General features: G+C 37.3%; 2 non-coding genes across 2 annotated transcripts; one reads left to right on the top strand and one right to left on the bottom strand.

The window, feature by feature from the left end:
- Positions 1-1,958: 1,958 nt before the first annotated feature.
- LOC131176201 (small nucleolar RNA R71) lies at positions 1,959-2,065 on the top strand. Its single transcript, XR_009146326.1, has one exon. It is a non-coding gene; the product is annotated as a small nucleolar RNA R71 (small nucleolar RNA).
- A 3,586-nt stretch (positions 2,066-5,651) lies between these two features.
- LOC131176211 (small nucleolar RNA R71) lies at positions 5,652-5,758 on the bottom strand. Its single transcript, XR_009146336.1, has one exon. It is a non-coding gene; the product is annotated as a small nucleolar RNA R71 (small nucleolar RNA).
- Positions 5,759-22,640: the final 16,882 nt, after the last annotated feature.

Genomic DNA, 22,640 nt, shown 5'->3' with positions numbered 1-22,640 from the left:
TACTCAATTTGAGCTCCCCCACTGAATGCTCCTGAAACCCTTCATAAAATGGCTTGAGTCTATGACCGTTGACCTTGAACACTTTGTTAGTTCCTAAACTTTGAATTTCAACTGCACCATAAGGAAACACATTAGTAACAACAAAGGGTCCAATCCAATGAGAATGCAACTTACCAGGCATCAGCTTCAATATGGAATTATACAACAAAACTTTTTGCCTAATCACAAACTGCTTTCTTAGTTTGTCATGGAATGCCTTTGTCTTTTCTTTATAGATCCTAGAATTCTCATAAGCCTTAAGGTGAATTTCCTCTAATTCATGCAATTGTGATTTTCTTTCCAACTCATCCTCCATGTTTAACTTAAAAACATCCTGCACAAATGTATCCACAACATCAATAGAAAAGACAGAATGATCATCAGCAGGATACTTCATGGCATCAAAGATATTAAATTTGACAGTCTCTCCATCAAACTTCATAGTTAAGGCACCCTTATCCACATCAATTTTTGTCTTAGCAGTTTTTAGGAAAGGTTTTCCAAACAAAATCAAAGCTGACTTTGATGTGGGAGCACTATCCTCCATATCCATAATGTAAAAATCTGAAGGAAAAATCAATTCTCCAACCTACACCAACACATCCTCAACTACTCCTAATGGGTAAGCATTAGAGCGATCAGCTAACTGAATAATGACACTGGTTTCTTTCAAAGGACCCAAATTCAAAGTCTGGAAAACTGAATATAACATGACATTAATAGATGCTCCTAAATCTGCCATTGCACGTTCAAATTTAGAATTACCTATTTTGCAGGGAATAGAAAATGAACCTGGATCCTTAAACTTATGGGGTAATTTTCGCTGAATTAATGCCGTCACATTTTCCCCCACACTGATTTTCTCATTATTCCTTAACTTGCGCTTTGTAGTACATAATTCCTTAAGGAATTTAGCATACCTGGAAACTTGTTTGATCGCATCAAGTAAAGGTATATTGACCTCTACCTTTCTGAAAGTCTCCAAAATTTCTTTCTCTTATTCTTCTTTCTTAGCCTTGGCTAACCTGCAGGGGAATGGAGGAAGAACAGAATTATTAACCTTATTCAGTTTAGGTTCAGTATTTACCTCAATTTTAGGAACTTCAGACTCTTTTGCTCCTTGCTTCTTCTTTTTTATTGACTCATGTGGAGTCTGATTATCAACTTCTTTCCCACTCCGCAACACTATAGCACTCTCATTTTCTCTGGGATTCATAATTGTTTGTGATGGAAGCTTTCCAGAACCTTGAGCTTCAAGCTTACTCACAGATGAAGCTAATTGACCAATCTGCCTCTCTATGTTTTGAATGTTATTTTTGGTCTCCTGTTGAAACTGTTGTGTATTGCTAGCCAAAGCTTTAACAATTTCATCAAGTGACATACCTTGATTTCAGGGAGGCAGAGGTGGTTGATTCACTTGTGGTCTCTGCTGGTGGTATCGGTTTTGTACTGGTTGATTCCCATAAATCAAATTGGGATGATCTCGCCATCTCGGATTATAAGTATTAGAAAAGGGATCATACTTGCATTGTGGCTATCCATAATTTCCTACTGCATTAGCACGTTGCATTGATTCATCCTCTTGTAATGCAGGACACATGTCAGTAGCATGACCCAAACGCGAACAAATTCCATATACCTTAACTGTTTGCATGTTCTCTACAGCCAATTACCTCACCAAAGAAGTTAAATCAAAAATCTGTTTCTCAAGGTTAGATGTACTTACCTCATTAACCTTCTTAGGTGTGTGATCCATTCTCATTCCAAACTATTGAGAGTTTGCTGCCATGTTAGCAATTAGCCTCCTTGCATCTTCTGGTGTCTTGTCAACTAAAGCTCCTCCACTAGCAGCATCTATCATACTGTGGTCCATTGGTAGAAGTCCCTCATAGAAATACTAAATCAGAAGCTACTTACTTATTTGATGATGGGGACAGCTTGCACACAGCTTCTTAAATTGCTCCCAATACTAATATATACTCTCTCCATTGTATTGTCGGATCCCACAAATTTATTTTCTTATGTTGGTAGCACGGGAAGTAGGAAAATACTTCTCCAAAAATATCCGCTTCATCTCATTCCATGAGTTGATAGATCCAGAAGGAAGATAATACAACCAATCCTTAGCTGTGCCTTCCAGTGAGAAAGGGAAAGCTCGAAGCTTGATCTGGTCTTCTGAAACTCCTTAAGGTTTCATGCTGGAACACACAACATGAAATTCCTTCAAATGCTTATGTGGATCCTCACTTGCAAGACCATGAAACTTAGGCAAGAAATGGATTAGTCCAGATTTTAACTCAAAAGCAACATTTAAAGCAGGGTATTGAATACACAAAGGCTGTTGGTTTAGATCAGGAGCAGCCAACTCTTTCAAAGTTCTAGCAGCCATGATTTCGCTTTTGGAATTTGAATCCGAATCCAAATTTGAACTCAATTCCCTTGGAGATTGGACTCCTTCAGATGTACTCAGAATCTACTTAGCTTGCTTAGCCAATTTTCTTAATTGTTTAGCTATTTTTTCTACTTCTGGATCAAAGAGCAAGTCACCAAATTGAGAAGTTCTTGTCATAAACTAATAAGTGCATAATTTATTAATTTTAGTCTCATCACATTTAGTGTTTTTAGTGTGTTTTTATGTTTAATTCAGTGGGTTAGGTATTTCATAACAATTAGGCGTATTTTTAGATAGTTATTGGAATAATTGTGTTAAATGGAGAAATTTTCAACATTTGCATTAATGTGACCTTTGCTGGGTTTTTCAGGTGTTTCTAAAGTTGTGGGTCTCCAAATCCAATGCTATTTAATTCGTTCAAAAGCTAAGTCAGAGCACTACAAATGACAAAAAGGGACCAAAGCCCAGATCAGTCTCTAAAGTTGTCAAAGTTAGTTGTGAATCTAATACAAAAGCCCAGACTTGATGTGTCACAACCAGTTTCAGTATTTATTTTGTATCTGAAGTTCTAGAGGTCCAAATGAAGCAAACCTAGGCCCAATTGATCCTTAAGAGCCACCTCTATAACTTCTATGAAGGGCTGGAAGCGAGATGAGGCCGTTTTAATTGTCAAAAATGGCCATGAATTCGTCATCATGGGCTAGATACTCTGTTAGAACCAGTCTCAATTTTTGGGTCATAACTTGGGCTATAGACCTTAGATTTGGGCAAATGAGTACTCGTTGGAAAGCAAAGAAATAGGGCTACAACTTTCCTGAAGAGGGAAGAGACAGATTCGAAAGGGAAGTGGCTGAAAAACGGCCTTGATTGCAGAGACGTGAGTGCAGGCTGAAAATCTATCCTTTGAATTTCAAAACTTTTCCTAGTTTCGTTCCTATCGTTGGGATTAGATTTTCAATTATAAAGCTATCTTTGGGCAGCAGCCAAGAGACATCCATTCAAACCTTTGAACACCATAGAAGACCTTCATTCTCCATTCTCTTTTTAGATTTCTTTTTAGATTTCTTTTTTTATTCGATTTTCTGTAAGCCATGAACATGAGTGGCTAAGTTCTTAATTTAGTTCAAGGGATTCTAATTCTTATGCGTGATTTGTGAGACCAGGTTCTTAATTTAATTTATGTCTTTTTGAATATCTATTATTTTCTGATTTCATTGACTTTGATCTATAGAATGATTTGCTAAAAATGCCTATTAGTTAATTGTTTGATGTGATCAATTGCTAGTTCATCTTCATAATCCGTAATTGTTGTGTAAGATTGAACGTGAGTAGCAATTAGGTTTTATTGATTATGATCTAAGTTTTCGATAATAACCTAAGGAAACTATAGGTTGAATTAAATGATTTATGCTTTATAAATTATTGTTCAACTTAACTACTTCCTTTTCTTAAAGCAGTTATTAATTTGATGAGGATTGCTTAATATCAATTCAATTAATAATTAGAGTCAATAAGAGTGCTGGGCTCGAATTGACAAGTATAGGGAAGTTAGGCATTTTACCTCGCTGTTTAGTAAATCTACGTTAAGTATTTAATAAGAGATAATTATATTTCTTTTATCTATGATCGTATCAATGCATTGGAATGTGAATTACCTTGGACTGAAGTTTGTTTAAATTGAGATTTTGATATCTAAATTTAGTTCTTTAATTTTTGGATTTGATTTCTAATCCATAATTATTGTGTAAGATTGAACATGAGTAGCAATTAGGTTTTATTGATTATGATCTAAGTTTTCGATAATAACCTAAGGAAACAATAGGGTGAATTAAATATTTATGTTTTATAAATTATTGTTCAGCTTAACTACTTCCTTTTCTTAAAGCAGTTATTAATTTGATGAGGATCGCTTAATACTAATTCAATTAATAATTAGAGTCAATAAGAGTGCTGGGCTCGAATTGACGAGTATAGGGAAGTTAGGGATTTTACCTCGTTGTTTGGTAAATATACGTTAAGTATTCAATAAGAGATAATTATATTTCTTTTGTCTATGATCGAATCAATGCATTGGAATGTGAATTACCTTGGACTGAAGTTTGTTTAAATTGAGATTTTGATATCTAAATTTAGTTCTTTAATTTTTGGATTTGATTTCTTCCGATTTGGTGTTACAACCCTCCCCCCCCCCCCCCACCTTTGTTTCTTGTTTCCATTACACAAGTGCATGAAATTTAGTAATTCAGTCTTTAGGGTTCAACCTGGATTTATCACTTACTGCAGAAAAATATTTCACAACTGGTAATTTCAGTTAATTTAAATTTTGGTGGATTTGACAACCATCAAGAATTTTAGCGCCGTTGCCGGGGACTGAAATTTATTGGATTTCTTGTTTTTAGTGTTCGGATATTTTGTTATTAATTCTATTTATGAAGTGTTGCTATTTTTAGGTTTTTGAAAGAAAAAAAAAATTTTACGGTGTTACTATTCATCAGTAGATTTTTGGTTGAAAAAAAAAAATTTACGGGATCATACTTGTTTTGAAGGAAACGACGTTCTGATCAAGACCAATGAATTAAAAATAATTCATTGGCCCCACCCTCTTGAGGTCAAATTCTATCGTTTTCTAGGGTTTTGAGGCATTTTTCTATTTTTACTTTGATTTTTTTTTTTGTTTATGACAAGAACTTCTCAATTTGGTGAGTTGATCTTTGATCCAGAAGTAGAAAAAGTAGCTAAACAATTGAAAAAATTGGCTAAGCAAGCTAAGCAGATTCCGAGTACATCTAAAGGAGTCCAATCTCCAAGGGAGTTAAGTTCAGATTCGGATTTGGATTCAAATTCCAAAAACGAAACCATGGCTGCTAGGACTTTAAAAGAGTTGGCTGCTCCTGATCTAAACCAACAACCTTTGTGTATTCAATACCCTGCTTTAAATGTTGCTTTTGAGTTAAAATCTGGACTAATTCATTTTTTGTCTAAGTTTCATGGTCTTGCAGGTGAGGATCCACATAAGCATTTAAAGGAATTTCTTGTTGTTTGTTCCAGCATGAAACCTTAAGGAGTTTTTGAGGACCAGATTAAGCTTTGAGCTTTTCCTTTCTCACTGGAAGGCACAGCTAAGGATTGGTTGTATTTTCTTCCTTCTAGATCTGTCAACTCATGGAATGAGATGAAAAGGATATTTCTGGAGAAGTATTTTCCTGCTTCCCGTGCTGCCAACATAAGAAAAGAAATTTGTGGCATCCAACAGTACAATAGAGAGCGCTTGTATGAGTATTGGGAGAGATTTAAGAAGTTGTGTGCAAGTTTTCCCCATTATCAAATAAGTGAGTAGCTCTTGATTCAATATTTCTATGAGGGACTTCTACCAATGGATCGCAGCATGATAGATGCTGCTAGTGGAGGAGCTTTGGTTGACAAGACACCAGAAGAGGCAAGGAGGCTGATTGCTAACATGGCAGCAAACTCTCAGCAGTTTGGAATGAGACTGGATCACACACCTAAGAAGGTTAATGAGGTAAGTACATCTAATCTTGAGAAACAGATTTCTGATTTAACTTCTTTGATGAGGCAATTGGCTGTAGGGAACATGCAAACAGTTAAGGTATGTGGAATTTGTTCGGGTTCAGGTCATGCTACTGACATGTGTCCTACATTACAAGAGGATGAATAAATGCAACATGCTAATACAGTAGGAAATTATGGACAGCCACAACACAGGTATGATCCCTTTTCCAATACTTATAATCTAGGATGGCGAGATCATCCTAATCTGAGTTATGGGAATCAACCAGTGCAAAACCGATACCAGCAGCAAAGACCACAAGTGAATCAACCACCTCCGCCTCCCTCAAACTAAGGTATGTCACTTGATGAAATTGTTAAAGCTTTGGCTAGCAATACACAACAGTTTCAACAGGAGACTAGAAATAGCATTCAAAATATAGAGAGGCAGATTGGCCAGTTAGCTTCATCTGTGAGCAAACTTGAAGCTCAAGGTTCTGGAAAGCTTCCATCACAAACAGTCATGAATCCCAGAGAAAATGCAAGTACTATACTGTTACGGAGTGGGAAGGAAGTTGATAATCAGACTCCACATGAGTCAACGAAAAAGAAGAAGCAAGGAGCAAAAGAGTCTGAAGTTCCTGAAGTTGAGGTAAATACTGAACCTAAACTGAATAAGGTTAATAATTCTGTTCTTCCTCCATTCCCCTGCAGGTTCTCCAAGACAAAGAAAGAAGAACAAGAGAAAGAAATTTTAGAGACTTTTAGGAAGGTAGAAGTTAATATACCTTTACTTGATGCGATCAAACAAATCCCTAGGTATGCTAAATTCCTTAAGGAATTATGCACTAAAAAGCGCAAGTTAAGGAATAATGACAAGATCAGTGTGGGGGAAATGTGTCGACAATAATTCAATGGAAATTACCCCCTAAGTGTAAGGATCCAGGTTCGTTTTCTATTCCCTGTAGAATAGGTGATTCTAGATTTGAACATGCAATGGCAGATTTAGAAGCATCTATTAATGTCATGCCATATTCAGTTTTCCAAACTTTGAATTTGGGTCCTTTGAAGGAAACCAGCGTCATTATTCAATTAGCTGATCGTTTTAATGCTTACCCATTGGGAGTAGTTGAGGATGTTTTGGTGCAGGTTGGAGAGTTAATTTTTTCTGTAGATTTTTACATTCTGGACAGGGAGGATAGTGTTCCCACATCAAAGTCAACTTTGACTTTATTTGGAAGACCTTTCCTAAAAATTGCCAAGACAAAAACTGATGTGGATGAGGGTACCTGAACTATGGAGTTTGATGGAGTGTAACACCCCTATTTGTATAACCTGGTACATTTTACTGTTCCGGTGATCGGTGTCGGTCCGGACAAGTAGGAGGATTAGAACCACGTCTAATACACCTAGTTAAGCCTTGAACACAAATAATTAGTAATTGCCAAATATTTAAGTATAAAGAAGAAAAAAAAAAGCATAAAAAGTTAAATGAGCTGGGAGTCACAGCGATGAGTGATCTTCTCGGGAAATGACTGCGAGGTCAGTCTAAACTCAAATTTTGAACCAAAAAATGCGACACCGCGGTCCTTAGGACTATTGCGAACACAGTGGAAAAAAGAAAATTATGAAAAAGAGTTGTTAAGCAGGTCAAATAATTAGGTTAGGGATCCAGAAGAAATATCTAATAACTTGCAAACCGGATTGAACCAGCGAGGGGCAATTTAGTCAATTCAACCCTAGTGCTGACTCCTGACCTAACTGTCCAATAAAATTGGAGAAAAGAAAATTTTGGGATCAAGAATTAAATTAAAGAACTAGTGAAAAAATAAATGCAAAAGAAAAAGAAAAAAAGAAAAAGTTTAGTTACATCATGCTTACATCACTATTATGACATCATAAATAATTTTATTTTTGCCCATCAATATTGACCAAGTCAACTAAGACTCTAAAAACATAAAATTAAAAAGAAAATTATTTCCTTTCTTCTTCACCCAAGTGTGCCGCCCCTCCTCTCTCTCACTAGCCACCATGAAAACTCCATGAAAGCTTGAAACCAAGCTTTCTTCCAACAACTTACCCCTACTTTGACCTCAAACTAAACCATAAAAAGTTGTTAGTTCAACTTGAGAAAGCTTTAGAGGAAGGAAAGAAAAGAAGAAAAGGAAGAAATTGAAGAGTTGAACTTCAAAGTTTAAGGTTAGTGGTTTGAATTAAAAATTTATTGTTTAATATTTATGTTTCTAGTGTAAGTAACTCAGATCTTAACTTAAAATTAAAAGAAACAATTGTTGGGGGACCAAACAAGAATTTCGGCCAGTCTTAGTTAGGGTTTGAAATGAATGATTTTGAGGTGTTTGAATAGTTGTTTAGGTTGAGTTGTGTATGTGAAGTATGGATATATGTTTTGAATGCATTAGATTTGAACTCTATATAATTAGGGTTTTAAGCATTTTGAAAAATTGGAGAAAAAGTTAAGAATTGGTCAATTGATGTAGTTGACCTTACTTGAGTTGAGAAATGGTCAATTGTGACCATTTGTGGCATGTGTGAATTGTTAGAACTAAGTTTCAATTCGGATTGGTTAGGGTCATTGTGCAGATAGCTTGACCTAGATCCCTTTCAAGGACCAAAACTGAAAATTTACAAACCCAATTGGTGTGAGGCCAATTGGGATTGAAACTAGACACAAAATGGCACATTTTTCATTCAGGAATCATGCCCAAAAAGTGACCATAACTTAGTGAACAATTAGGCCAAATTAGGAATTGAGCACACTGACCTGTATAAAAATGACCAAATGAACAGTAGTTATGTAAATGACCATAACTTGGCCTAGGAATGTCCAAATAACCTGAATTTTACACTGATAGAAATTTGAGACATAGCCCTACAACTTTCATGAAGAAAACAAATCCAAATTTTGACCATAATCTATCCAAAAATTCACCTGCAATCAGTGTACAAAAATTGCCAAAATCCAAAAAATGCCTAGAATTCTGGGTAACACCAAAATCTGGCCAGTCATGTTCAAATGGCTATAACTTGGGTTAAAAAACTTCAAATGGAGTGATTCAAAAAGGGAAATATAGTTAAGATAATAAGGAACAACTTCTATAAAGAAAACTTAGCCAAATTTCAATAGCAACTTTACCAATGGAACAGTGCAAAATAGGACACCAAATCTAAAATTTTGAAATTTCACCTAAGAAACTTAAGATTTGAGGAAACAACCAAAACCAACAAATTAGGTAATCAAAATGCGGTATGTGGGTGAAATTGAAATCCCTATACCTATTAAGCATGAGAAAGTCAACAATTTGACTTGAATAGTTTCGTGAATAGTAACCCTGAAGTGTAAATTTTAAAGAACGTCAGGTTAAGCATATTAAAGCTAGATATAAATATATTTGAATTTATTTTTAGACTTATGATAAATTATGATACTGAAACACTGTAAAATTGTGTATTTCAGTAGAAAAGAATACCGGAAAAGAACCCGAGGCATCGAGTCAAGGCCAAGAGACGACTCGCATAAGGTTTATGCACAACATAAATATTCTTTAAAATTCCTTTGCAAAGTGCATGAAATGAATTGTGAATTACTTATATTGCAAAATGGTGATTGAAATGTGTATTATGCTTTTGACTTAAATTGTTGAAAGTTTAACTATATGTGTTTGAATTGGCAATAAATGTTTAGTAAATTGCTAAGACAGTTTTGAAACCACAGTGTCATGACCATATATTTGAATGCCTCATTAGCATGACAAGTGGGAGGAATTAGTTTTGAATTTTGATTCCCTCTCTGGTTGAAGTGTTGAGGTGTGTGCCAGTAGAGGAAGAAATTGAACGGGTACCCATAGTTTGAGCTAGCTAGCCTTGTGATTTCTCATAAGCCTTCGGCTATTGAGATGAATATTGTTCTGAATGGCATGATATAACTATATATTTTTATGAAATTCATTTTGAGATTTCCTAAATGAGATTGTTTGAACTAAAAATTTGTAAATTATGTTTTATATCTGTTTTCCATGTTCAATACCATATTTGAATAAATGTGATTTGGATTATGCATAAAATATTATTTTAGTATGTTGTGCACCACTGAGTCATAATACTCAGCGATAGCTGTTATTGCTGTCGCAGATAAAGAGACTAGAGGAGCAGCAGAGTGAGCTGCTGAGGATCTCAGAGCTATATCTTTAAGATTTTATCAGGTATAATTTTATACCCTGATCGTAATGTTTATTTTGGTGTATGTAACTATATGTACATGTATAAACTGGTCTCGAGCAGTTGCATAGAATTTGTAATAATATTATTTTGGATTTTCTAATGTAAATTTTAAGTTGATGAATGTAAATTGATTTTTCTTTAATGGAATATGAATGAAGTTATTTAGTATTATTTTTGAAGACAATTGAATTGAGAATTGTTTTGAATTATGGAGTTGGGAAAAATGATATTGATTTGTGTTGTGGTAGTAGTTGATTTTGATGAAATGAATTATTGAAAGTGTTTTTACAAGTGTTTGAAGAACTGTTTTTCCCAAATATAGACGGCACTCTGCCGAAATTTTTTCAAAATTTACATAAAAATAAAAATGGCCAAAAATTTTAACTAGTTATTAAACTTTAATTAAATGTTTTTAATACCTGCTATAAAAGCGCACCACTTTCAAAAAGTAAGAAAATTGTTTTAAAATCCTTGGTAATGTATTTAATGGGTTATCGGTAGACGGAGTCGGTAATTCATTAGGTACACTACGGGATCATGTTATGCCTTACAGAGGGGTAAGGTGTGACATGTTTTAGTGGTATCAGAGCGAATTTTTGAAGCATGTTTTGACTTGTGAAATTGTGTCTTTTCTTTGATAAGTACAACTGCTCAATGTCCTTATTTGTTACACACAGTGCATTACATCATAAATATGAACTAACAGAGGGAATCTCCTTGTGTTATTTGTTTAGGAGATATCCTAACTCCAGACTGAAATGGAAGAAGGGGATCGCTCTGTTAAGCAGTCGGTAGAGGCTGAGGCCCAAGGGGAAGCCCAAGTTCTGCAAAAATATTAGTGGGTCAGTGGCACCAGCCCCACAAATACCACAATTTTTGGCACAATTCGCCCCGTAGATGGCTACTATGTTTCAACAGATGGCTGGGGATATGCCTGCTCAAGCTCCACTCCAGACTCCTGTGGTGCAACCTCAGGCTCTAGTCAAATAGTATGATAAATTGTTGAAATATGGGGCGACAGAATTTAAGGGCACAGTAGACCCTCTAGAGGTAGAGCAATGGCTAGAAAGAATGGACAGAGTATTCAAGAAATTGCACTGCCCGGATGAATTGAAGTTTGAATATTCAGTATTTTTGCTGTAAGGGGATGCGTATGACTGGTGGAAGACCATCCCTCACAGCTTGGCAGAACCACCAGTATTGACCTGGGACGACTTCATCAGAGAGTTCAGACAGAAATATGTCCCAGATGCATATGTGGATCAGAAATTGTAAGAATTTTTGAGTCTAAAACAAGGCAACAGATCAGTGGCAGAGTATGAGAGGGAGCTCTCCCGCTTAAGCCACTATGCTGGGAGTCTCCTGTCTACCAGTAGAGAAAGGTGTAAGAGGTTTGAAACCGGCTTGAAGCCTAGTCTAAGAGTACAAGTGATCGGCTTTAAATACTGTAACTTCTCTGAACTCATGTCTCAAGCACTAGAAGTAGAAAGAATTGAATTAGAAGCGACAACAATGAAAGAGAAATCTGAGAAGACTGAGAAATCAGAGAAAGAAAAAGGTGAAAAATTAGTTGAGCAAAGTTCCAGCGGCAATACTAGAAAAAGAAAGAAATTTAGGGGATCAGGCAGAGGTGGAAGGTTCGAAAGGGGCAGATTCTCCAGACAGAGACCCCCTAGATCTGGTCAGTAGTCGACTAGGGGTTCATATCCTCCCCTCCCCTGTGAGACATGTGGGAAGACTCATGGGGGAGAATGCTATTGGGCTACAGGAGCTTGCTTTAACTATGTAGGCCCGGGCCATCTCGCTAAGGACTACATCAGTGCCCGTAGATTTGGGCCAGCTCCTACTACTGCAGAAGGGTCTATTCAGAGTTCTGCTACCAAAGGTTCACAACTGGTTAGCAGAGGAAGAGGTAGAGGTAGAGGCAATGCTTCTGGCAGTTAGGGTACCGTTAACCAGTTAGCACAAGGGAGTGCTCCGACTAGAGTTTATAAGATGAGACAGCGAAAAGAGGCTGAGACTTCCAATATTATAGCCGGTACTTTCTCTATCTCTGATCAGGATGTCTTTGTATTATTTGATCCGGGTTCAACCCATTCGTATGTTAGTGCTAGCATAGTTAGTTCTCTTGCTGTTCCCTGTGTCGAGATGAGTTTTGAGGTACTAGTAACTAGTCCGTTAGGACAAGAGGTCAGAGTCAACATAATGTATAGAAATTGTCCTTTGGTGATCCAAGGACATGTTTTTCTGTCAGATTTAATTGAAATGCCCTTTAGAGATTATAATATCATCTTGGGCATGGGTTGGTTAGCCAGACATCACGCCATGATTGACTGTAGACTGAAGACAGTCACTTTTGGTCTCCCCCTATACGGTGATGTAGTAATACATGGGGAGAAGCAGTTATAGCCATCAAACTTCATTTTGGCTACACTAGCCAGAAGGATGATCAGAAAAGGGTGTGAAGCATACTTAGCACATGTGATAGACACCTAAGTGGGGAGTCCAACATTGAGAGACATCCCTACTGTATGTGACTTTCCGAATGTGTTCCCTGATGAGTTGCCAGGATTACCTCCGGAAAGAGAAGTGCAGTTTGAGATTGATGTTATGCCTGGTGTGGACCCAATCTCGATAACACCATATAGAATGGCACCAGCAAAATTGAAAGAATTGAAGGTACAGTTACAAGTGCTGCTTGATAAGGGTTTTATCCGCCCTAGTGTGTCACCTTGGGGAGCGCTAGTTTTGTTTGTTAAAAAGAAGGATGGCACTCTCCACTTATGTATTGACTAGTGGCAGTTGAATAAGGTGACAATAAAGAATAGATATCCATTGCCCTGCATTGATGACTTATTTGATCAGTTGAGGGGTGCAATTGTGTTCTCCAAAACTAACCTGAGATCGAGTTATTATCAGCTGAAAGCACAAGAGTAGAGTATCCCTAAAACTGCCTTTAGAACCCGCTATGGCCATTATGAGTTCTTGGTCATGCCATTCGGGTTAACTAATGCTCCGACTACTTTTATGGATCTAATGACCACTATCTTCATACCATACCTCGACCAGTTTGTTGTGGTATTCATAAATGATATATTGGTTTATTCGAGGAATGCAGAAGAGCATGATAGACATCTACGGATTGTACTGCAGACTTTGAGGGAGAAACAGCTATACGCCAAATTATCGAAGTGTGAATTTTGGCTAAAAGAAATATCCTTCTTGGGGCACATAGTATCGGCAGAAGGCATCAAGGTAGATACAAGTAAGATAGAAGCTATCCTTAATTGGAAGTCACCTAGAAATATCTATGAAATTTGCAGTTTTCTGGGTTTAGCTGGATACTACTGTCGATTTGTGAAAGGGTTCTCCATGTTGGCATCTCCATTGAACAAATTACTTCGAAAAGGTGTGAAATTTCAGTGGGCGGATAAATGCCAATAGAGTTTTGATGAGTTGAAGAAATGTTTGACTGAAGCTCCAGTCCTTACTTTACCTACCTCGGGTAAAGAATACACAGTTTACAGCGATGCTTCTCACAATGGGTTAGGCTGTGTACTGATGCAAGAGCGGAATGTCATTGCCTAGAGCGGAATGTCATTACCTATGCATCACGCTAGCTGCAGCTATTGTGTTCGCTCTTAAGATCTGGAGACACTATTTGTATGGGGAGAAGTGCTACATCTACACAGATCATAAGAGTTTGAAGTATCTGGGCACTTAGAAGGAGTTGAATTTGAGACAGAGGAGATGGTTAGAGTTGATAAAAGACTATGATTGTCTAATAGACTATCAGCCAGGGAAAGCTAATGTGGTGGCTGACGCCTTAAGTCATAAGACTATGGCAAGTCTACTGGTTTCTCCTTTTTCTATGGTATATGAGTTAAGAGTATTGCATGCCAACTTAGAGATTAATGATGAGGGGTAGACAGCAGTTGCATGGCATGTACAGCCAATGTTGATTGATCAGATCAGAATAGCTGCTCAAAATGATCAGAAGTATCAGAAGCTATTAGAAGAAGTCCGACAGGGCAAGAAACCTGAATTCTCAGTGAGAGATGACAGCCTATTGCTACACCAGGGCAGAATGTGCATTCCTAATGACGTTGACTTGAGACTGATTATTTTGAAGGAAGCACATGAGTCTCCTTTAACTATGCACCCTAGTGGCACAAAAATATATAGAGGGCTGAAAGAGCACTACTGGTGGATGGGTATGAAAAGAGATGTAGTAGAATTTGTTTCCAAATGCCTAACTTGTCAGCAAGTGAAGGCAGAGCATCAAGTACCAACTAGTTTGTTACATCCATTACCAGTACCGAAATGGAAATGGGAGAGATTAACAATGGATTTTGTGATGGGAATTCCGAGGACACAGAAGAGCCATAATGCAGTATGGGTCATTATTGATAGACTGACCAAGTCTGCTCATTTTCTGCCTGTCCGGATGAACTACAGTTTAGAAAGATTGGCCAAGTTATACATTGATGAGATAGTAAGACTGAATGGAGTGCCAGTATTCATCATATCAAACAGAGATCCTAGGTTCACTTCTAGATTCTGGGGTAGTCTTCAGAGAGCCCTAGGAACTAGATTGAACTTCAGCACGACATTCCACCCACAGACAGATGGCTAGTCTGAGAGAGTAATTCAGATCTTGGAGGAAATGCTACGGGCTTATGTGATTGAGTTTGAGGGCAGTTGGTATTAGTAGTATGTCCTAGAGCATATCATTTAGTATGTATCTTGTACATGTTTTTGTTAATAAAAGGCATTTCCACTTTTCCATTTACATAATATATTTATGTGTAATAGAAAAGGTCCATTGATATTTTGTTAGAAATTCTATTCTTAAGTTGTTAAGAATATGAGTGACAGTATTTCTAGTACAAAGTATCATAAATAGGTTCACAATCGAGGATACTTTATAATAAGGACATGACTTATCCAGAAAGATTGTATTCATGTTTGTTCCCAAGTTATTTATATGAGATATAAATAAGATGGAATGGTGAGTCTCATGCCATATAACAAACATGATAGGCACTTATACATGATAAGTAGGCCGAACCAATGACACTTATGACAAGCACATGGAGTTTACTCTTGTCAATGCATTGTCATAAATCATATCAGTGCATATAATCTTTAGACCTGAGATAGCACAGTTATCTTGTATATAGGCGGTCTAAGTTTGATACTACTTTCATACTTGTACTGTGTATGGGTATATGGGCATGTGTTGGCTCCTACTAGTTATATATGGAGGTAGGTTTTGATCAAGATGGAATCTGTTCCTCTAAGTAAATAAAGATAAAATCCTATGTTCATTTAATTGTTCTTGATGTTTCAAGTTCCTGGCCAGGACAGATAGATTTATTCAGAAAGAGTTTCTGATGAGAAAATCTTTTTAATCAAGAACTGGAATTAAAAGAGAACATAATATTTATAGCAAATGGAGTTTGACATAAACCATGACTCCAACTTGAGTTGGGATTTTGTAACAGAGAGATTCTATGTAACACCCCTATTGGTATAGCCTGGTATATTTCACTATTCTGGTGACCGGTGTCGGTCCGGACAATTAATGGGATTAGGGCCACACTTAAGACAACTTGAGAAGCCATAAACACAAATAATTAGTAATGTTTAATTAGTTAACTATAAATAAGAAAAACAGAACATAAGAGGTTAAACGAGCCGAGAGTCACAGCAATAAGTGACCTCCTCGGGAACGACTGCGAAGTCATTTTAAACTCAAATTTCGAACCGTAAAAAGTGACGCTGCGGTCCTTAGGACCCTTATGAACACAGTGGAAAAGAGAAAATCACGAAAAAGAACTGTTAAGCCAGTCAAATAATTAGGTCAGGGAGCCGGAAGAAATATAGAATTATTTACAAACCGGGATGAACCGGCGAGGGGCAATTTGGTCAATTGACCCCGAGAGCTGACTCCTGACCTAACTGTCAAATAAAATCGGAGAAAAGAAAATTTCGGAATCGGGAATTAAATTAAAGAACTAATAGAAAAATTAAAAAAAAAAAGAAGAGAAAATGAAAAAGTTGAAAAGTTGATGACATCATCATGATGATGTAACTATGACCTCATAATTAATTTTAATTTAATTAACTAATTGACTAAGTCAAATTAAAGACTAAAAACAAAATTGAAAAGCCAATTTTTTTACTTCTTCTTCTTCTTTTTTTCCCTCTTTCCCGTAGCTCTCTCTTCTCCCTCTCATTTCCATGAAAAGCCACCATTAAAGCTTGCATACAAGCTTTAATTCTTCCTCTCAATTCTCATAACTCCCCTAAAATACCCTACTAAAGCTTGTTATTACTACTAAGAAGGAGATTACAAGGAAAAAGAAGAACAAAAGTTAGGGTTTTGAAGATTTAAGAAAGGTTAGTGTGTTAACTTGTTATTTTACTTCTTTAAATGCATATGCAATGGTTGACATGAGCTTAGGATTTATGAAATGAAATAAAGACATGGGAGAAGGACCAAACTGAAATTCAGCCTAGTTGAGGGGAGTATGAAATTGAAAGGTTTGATGCATTAAAATGAGTTTAAAAGCTTTGATTAGTTGAATGGTTAGGACTAAGTGCACTACTTGTGGTTAAATGCAAGAGTTAGTAAGATTAGGGTTTGTAGGCTAGGGTTTGTGAACCAAAATTTGGAGAAATATATAAATGGCATGTTGGACCTATTTTGAAGTGAAATAATGGTCAATTATGACCAAATAACTTGTGTGGGAATGATAGGAAACTAAGTTAAATTCGGAGGTCCAATGGTCATGCTGCTGGCAGCATGACCAAACCCACTTTGAAGGACCAAAACTCAAATTTTACAAGCCTAATGGATATGCCACCAATTGGAGATGAAAATAGACATAAAAGAGCACAATTTTCATTAAGGAACCATTGCCAAAAACTGACCAAAACTTGGTGAAACAATTGACCAAAGTGAGTTGATAGCAGGCTGCCACTGCACTAAACTGACCAAATGAACAGTAACTGTTCATTTGGTCATAACTCGAGCTAGGTAGGTCAAATTGACCTGAAATTTTACCAGCAATTAGATATGATATAGACCTAAAACTTTCATGAAGAACACCAACCCAAATTAGGCCATTAACTCATTCAAATCATTGAGCAAAGTTAAAATTTCTGTACTGAAATTCTGCAGATTTTTAGTTGAGCAGAAAAGTTTGGATAGCTATAACTCTCTCTAGAAAACTCGGATTTAGGCGATTCTTGAACCGATGGAAACCTAAGATATAGTACAACATTTCATATGAAGAAAGTGAGACCAAATTATGAACTTAACTTGATCAAATAATTGACCAAAGTTGGACCAAAAATCTGCCAGCACCTAAATTGCAGTATGAACAGTGCACGTGAACAGTAAACTTATTTTGGCCATAACTTGAGCTACAAAACTCCGATTGAGGTGATCCAAAAATGAGAATACACTTAAGACAATAAGGAACATTTTCTATGAAGGAAGTTTTGTCAAATTCCAACAGTAGATCGACCAATGGAATAGTGCAACTTCGGAAAACCAAAACCGAAAATTGGCAATTTTGCCAAAATGACCTAAGCTTTAAACAAATGACCAAAACCAACAAGTTTGGTGACCAAAACCAACAAGTTTGGTGACCAAAATGTGGTATGTGGGTGAAGTTGGAGTTCCCATACCTATTAAGCCTTAGAAAGTCAATAATTTGACTTGAATAGTGCAGTGAATAGTAACCCGAAACACAAAATTTCGAGAACGTCGAATTTAACACGTTAGAGTTAGGTAAATGTGAAGCTAAGTTTATTTTAAATTTATTTTAAGTTCTAGTACTGAAACATTGTAAAATTGTGTGTTTCTGTTGAAAAGAATATCGGGAAGGAACCCGAGGAACCGAGTCGAGGCTAAAGGACGACTCGTTTGAGGTTTGTGCACAATATTACTATGCTTTAAAAAAATTCATTGATTAAATGAATGAAATATGCATTTTATTGTTGCTTTGAATTGTTGAAAGTATTGTGACCTTACTTATGATGTTTTGATTCAAATTGTGAAATTTATTGTGTATATTTGAAATGACAATGTTTAGCAAATTGTTAAGATAAGTTTTAAAACCACAGTATCATGACCATATGTTTGAACACCTCACTAGCACGACTTGTGGGGGTAATTAGTTTCGAATTTTGATTCCTTCTCTGGAGAAGTGTTGAGGTGTGCCATTAGAAGAGGATGTGAATGGATATCCATATATTTGAGCTAGCTAGCCTTGTGACATGATTTCTCTTTAGCCTCTGGCTATCGAGATTCATGTGATTTCTCTTAGCCTCTGGCTATTGAGATTCTATTTGTTTCGAATGGCATGATTTAACTGTGGGTTTTATGAAATGTGTTTTGATACTTTGAAATAAACTTGGTTTACATGTAAAATCTTACAATGCATGATTGTATTTAATTTTCATGTTTAGTCAAATTTTTGAATGAATGTGCTTTAAGTTTTGCATAAAGATTATTTTAGTATATTGTGCACCACTGAGTCTTAGTACTCAGCGATAGCTTTTATTGCTGTCGCAGATACAGAAATTAGAGGAGCAGCAGATCGAGTACGAGGTGTGTGAAGTCATCACTTGAAGTCTTGGGTATAATTTATACCCTAATCAGTAAATATTTCTTTTGATGTATATATTGCACATAAATGTATGGACATGTACATGGGTCTTCAAAGACTTGTACAAAGTTTGTATAAAAGTTGTAATAAATTTTAGTTTGGACTTCCTGAATGTAAATTTTAGTATGATGAATATATAAATTGTTTATCTTGAATGGAATATGAATAAATGATATTGATGGACAGTATTTTGAAGAAATTATTGAACTTGTGAATTTGAGAAATTGTTTGAGATTGAGTTTGAAATTGAAGTAGTGGTTGAGAAAAACTTTTAGAAGTGTTTTTTACAGGTGTTCGAAGAACGGTTTTCTCAAAATACAGAGGAAACTCTGTCAAAATTTTTATAAAATTTGCGGAAAACTAAAATGGCCAAAAATATTAATTAGTTTTAATTTCAACTAAATGTTTTAAATACTTATTTGAAATGCTCACCACTTGTCAAAGATAAGAAAATTATTTTAAAATCCCTTGTAGGGTACTTAATGAGTTATCGGTAGGTGAAGTTCGGTAGTTCATTAGGTATTCTACGGGATCATGTTATGCCTTACAGAGGGGTAAGGTGTGACATGTTTTAGTGGTATCAGAGCAAGTTTTTGAATTATGTTTTCAATTGTGAATTTGTGTCTTTTCTTTGTTAAGTACAACTGCTCAATGTCCATATTTGTTACATACAGTGCATTACATCATGAATATGAACTAACGGAGGGAAATCTCCTTGTGTTACTTGTTCAGGAGATACCCTAACTTCAGCCTGAAATGGAAGAAGGGGATCGCTCAGTTGAGCAAATTGCTGAAGCCGAGGCACAAGGGGAAGCCCCACTTTACCGAATGTCGATGGTCAAAGACCCCACAAATGCCGCAAATTCTCGCTGATTCGCATGGCAGATAAGCGGCAATGTTTCAACAAATGGTCGGGGTATGTCTGCTCAAGCTACACCCCAACCACCTGTGGCACAACCACTGACTCCATCCAGACAGTATTATAAATTGCTATAGTATGGGGCTGCAGAATTTAAGGGTACAGTGGACCCTTTAGAGGCAGAGCAATGGCTTGAAAGAATGGACAGAGTGTTTAAGAAACTGTACTACCAAGATGAGCTGAAGTTGGAATATTCTGTGTCGCTATTGCAAGGGGATGCGTATGATTGGTGGAAGACCATCCCCACAAATTTGAACCACGATCTTGACACAGGATGACTTCATCAGAGAGTTCAGACAGAAATACATCCCAGATGCATATGTTGATCAAAAACTGCAAGAATTTTTGAGTTTGAAACAAGGGAACCGAATCAGAGCAGTATGAAAGAGATTTCTCAAGGCTAAGCCACTATCTCGAAGCTTAGTCTCCACCCCTGCAGAGATGCAAGAGGTTTGAGTGCAGGCTAAGACAGAGTCCGAGAATGCAAGTTGTGGGTTTCAGACATCGAATTTTTCTCAATTGATCTCACAAGCCTTGGAATTAGAAAGGATAGAATCGAAGGGCGGTGAGGAAGGGTTCACAAGAGAAATCGAAAAAGACAAGGGGGAAAATCAGTTGAATAGAGTTCTGGTGCTACCTCTGGAAAGAGAAAGAAGTTTAGTGGACCCAGCAGGGGTCGGGGTGGAAGATTTAGTAGAGGCAAATTTTCCGGACAGAGACCCCCTAGGTCTGGCCAGCAGTCAAGCAGGGGTTCACAGTCTGCCCGCCCCTGTGAGACTTGTGGCAAGATTCATGGGGGGGAATGTTATTGGGCCACTGGAGCCTGCTTTAACTGTGGAGGCAAGGGTCATTAGCAAGAGACTGTACTAGTGCTCCGAGATATGGTCCAGCTCCTACTACTGCCGAGGGATCTATTGCAGTCCCGCTCCCGCAGGTTCACGGGCCAAGGTGAGGAAGAGGCAGAGGTAGAGGCACCGCTTGAGCGATCGGGCACAATTGGTCGGGCCAGACAAGGAAGTGCTTCAACGAATCTACGCAATGAAACAACTAGAAGAGGTGAGACTTCGATGTGGTAGCCGTACATTCTCTATCTCCGATCAAGAAGTATTTGTATTGTTTGATCCGGTTCAACCCATTCATATGTTAGTGCTAGCATAGTTTGTTCACTTGTCATTCCATGTGTGCAAATGGGTTTTGAAGTGCTAGTAACTAGTCCGTTAGGACAAGAGGTCCGGTCAACAGAATCTATAGAGACTGTCCTTTGGTGATCCAAGGACATGTTTTCTGTCGACTTGATTGAAATGCCCTTCAGAGAGTATGATATTATCTTGGGCATGGATTGGTTAGCTGGCATCATGCTATGATTGATTGTAGATCAAGACAGTCACTTTTGGTCTCCTTTGTACGGTGATGTGGTAATACACGGGAGAGGCATTTATCGCCATCAAACATCATTTAACGCACTAGCCGAAGGATGATTAAAAAGGGGTGTGAAGCATACTTGGCACATGTGATAGACACCCGGTGGGGAGTCCAAAGACTAAGGGACATCCCTACGGTATGTGACTTTCCTGATGTATTCCCGATGAATTGCCCGGATTACCTCGAAAGAGAGGTGCGATTTGAAATTGATGTTATGCTCGGTGTGGACCCAATCTCCATAACGCCATATAGAATGGCACTGCAGAATTGAAAGAGTTGAAAGTGCGATTGCAAGAGTTGCTTGACAAGGGCTTTATCCGCCTCTAGTGTGTCACCTTGGGGAGCGCCAGATTGTTTGTAAAGAAGAAGGATGGCACTCTCCTGTTATGCATTGATTATCGGCGGTTGAATAAGGTGACAATAAAGAATAGATATCCATTACCCGCATTGATGACTTGTTTGATCGGTTGAGGGGTGCGGTATGTTCTCCAAAATTGACTGAGATCGAGTTATTATCACTGAAAGTACAAGAGCAAAGTATTTCTAAATCGCCTTGGAACCCGCTATGGCCATTATGAGTTCTTGGTCATGCCATTCGGTTAACTAATGCTCCTACCGCTTTTATGGATCCGATGAACACTATTTTCAGACCATACCTCGACCGGTTTGTTGTGGTATTCATAGATGATATATTGGTCTATTCGAGGAATGCGTAAGAGCATGATAGACATCTGCGATTGTACTGCAGACTTTGAGAGAGAAACGACTATATGCCAAATTGTCAAGTGTGAATTTTGGCTGAAAGAAATATCTTTTTGGGGCATGTAGTATCGTAAGAGGGCATTAAGGTAGATCCAAGTAAGATTGAAGTCCTTACTGGAGGCCACCGAAATGTCACAGATTCGTAGTTTTCTGGTTTAGCCGATACTACCGTAGATTTGTGAAGGATTTTCCATGTTGGCATCTCCATTGACCAAGCTTAGAAAAGATGTAAAATTTCATGGGACGGATAAATGCCAGTGAGTTTTGATGAATTGAAGAGATGTTTGGTGAAGCTCAGTCTAACTTTACCTACTCGGGTAAAGAGTACACGCTTTATAGCGATGCTTCTCACAATGGGTTAGGTTGTGTGTTGATGCAAGATCGAAATGTTATTGCCTATGCATCACGCCACTAAAGCGACATGAGAGGAATTATCGACACATGATTTGGAGCTTCTGACCATTGTGTTTGCTCTTAAGATCTGGAGACATTATTTGTATGGGGAGAAGTGCTACATCTACACGGATCATAAGAGTTTAAAGTATTTGGGCACCAGAAGAGCTGAATTTGAGACAGAGGAGATGGTTAGAGTTGATAAAAGACTATGATTGTGCGATAGACTATCACCGAGGAAGGCTAATGTTGTGGTGATGCCTTAAGTCGCAAGACTATGGCA

Source organism: Hevea brasiliensis, chromosome 18 (genome assembly GCF_030052815.1).
Source record: "Hevea brasiliensis isolate MT/VB/25A 57/8 chromosome 18, ASM3005281v1, whole genome shotgun sequence".
Classification (NCBI taxonomy): Eukaryota; Viridiplantae; Streptophyta; class Magnoliopsida; order Malpighiales; family Euphorbiaceae; genus Hevea; species Hevea brasiliensis.
This window is presented reverse-complemented; position numbering and strand designations above follow the sequence as displayed.